The sequence below is a fragment of the Arachis duranensis genome, chromosome 4 (assembly GCF_000817695.3).
Source record: "Arachis duranensis cultivar V14167 chromosome 4, aradu.V14167.gnm2.J7QH, whole genome shotgun sequence".
In the NCBI taxonomy this organism is placed as follows: Eukaryota; Viridiplantae; Streptophyta; class Magnoliopsida; order Fabales; family Fabaceae; genus Arachis; species Arachis duranensis.
The window spans coordinates 33,589,828-33,591,633 of NC_029775.3; positions in this window are offsets into that span (position 1 = coordinate 33,589,828).

The window sequence follows — 1,806 nt, forward strand, 5'->3', positions numbered from 1 at the left end:
GGTGAAACCCTTGCATACAGCTTGCCATGGAAAGGAGTAAGAAGGATTGGATGAAGACAGTAGGAAAGCAGAGAGACGGAAGGGACCAAGCATCTCCATACGCTTATTTGAAATTCCCACTAATGAATTGCATAAGTATCTCTATCTTTATCTTTATGTTTTATTCATCATTCATAACCATTTGAGTTTGCCCGACTAAGACTTATAAGGTGACCATAGCTTGCTTCATACTGACAATCTCTGTGGGATCGACCCTTACTCGCGTAAGGTTTATAACTCGGACGACCCAGTACACTTGCTGGTTAGTTGTGCGAAGTTGTGTTTATGCCATGGTATTGAACACCAAGTTTTTGGGTTCATCACCGGGGATTAATTGAGTTGTGAAAAGTATTGATCAAAATTTCGTCCACCAAGTTTTTGGCGCCGTTGCCGGGGATTGTTGAGTTTGGACAACTGACGGTTCATCTTGTTGGTTAGATTAGGTATTTTTCTTCAGAGTTCTTAAGAATGAATTCTAGTGTTTCAAGGTGATGTTCTTATCATCACCAAAGCTGATTGATTTTCATCAATTTAGCTCTTGAATGCAATGTTCTGCTGAAGCTTGTTCAGCCATGTCTAATTTCTTTAGATTGAAGCTTTAGACTAACATTGCATGATTCCTGGAATTCTCATTAAGAATTTTGATACCTTTATTTTCTTTTCCACTTAATTTTCGAAAAAGCACAAAAAAATTACAAAATCATCCGAAAAGAAATTTACAAAATCATAAAAACCAAAAATATTTTATGTTTCTTGTTGAGTCTAGAGTCTCATTTTAAGTTTGGTGTCAATTGCATGTTTTTGTTCTTCTTGCATTCATTCATGTGTCCTAAAGTGATCTTCAAGATGTTCTTGATGATTTACTTACTCTGATCTTTAATTATCTTGTCTTGAGTATTTTTGTTGTTTGTCATATGCATTCTCAACTTGTTAGTGTCAGTAGTGTACAAACTTCTAGGTTTGGTGTCTTGCATGCATTGTTATTTGATTTTAGTGCATTTTGATTATTCCTCATTATTAAAAATCCAAAAATATTTTTATTTGTGTCTTTTCAAGTCAATAATACAGAGAATTGAAGATTCAGAACATACAGCAGAGGAATTACACAGAAAAAGTTGGGCGTTCAAAACGCCCAGTAAGGAAGGCAAACTGGCATTTAAACGCCAGCCAGGGTGCCTGGCTGGGCGTTTAACGCCCAAAAGGGTAGTGGTTTGGGCGTTAAACGCCAGAATGTGCACCATTCTGGGCGTTTAACGCCAAGATGGCACAAGAGGGAAGATTTTGTTTTCAATTCAAATTTTTTTTAAGTTTTCAAAATTTTTCAAAATCAAATCTTTTTCAAATCAAATCTTTTCAATCAAATCTTTTTCAAAATCAATTTCTTTCCATTTTCAAAGATACTTGCTATCAATTAATGATTTGATTCAACATTTCAAGTATGTTGCCTTTTCTGTTGAGAAAGGTTTAAATGTTTGAATCATATCTTTTCTTGTTAGCCAAGTCATTAATTTTGAAAATCAAAACTTTTTAATTTGTTTTCAAATCATATCTTTTTAAAACTATGTCTTTTCAATCATATATTTTTGATTTCTAAGTTCAAAATCTTTTTCAAAAATCACTTGATTACTTTTCCACTCTTGGTTTTCGAAAATCAATTAGTGTTTTTCAAAATGTTTTCAAAATCTTTTACTTAATTTTCGAAAATCACCTCCCCTCTTCTCACATCCTTCTATTTATGGACTAACACTATTCCTCAATGAACAATTC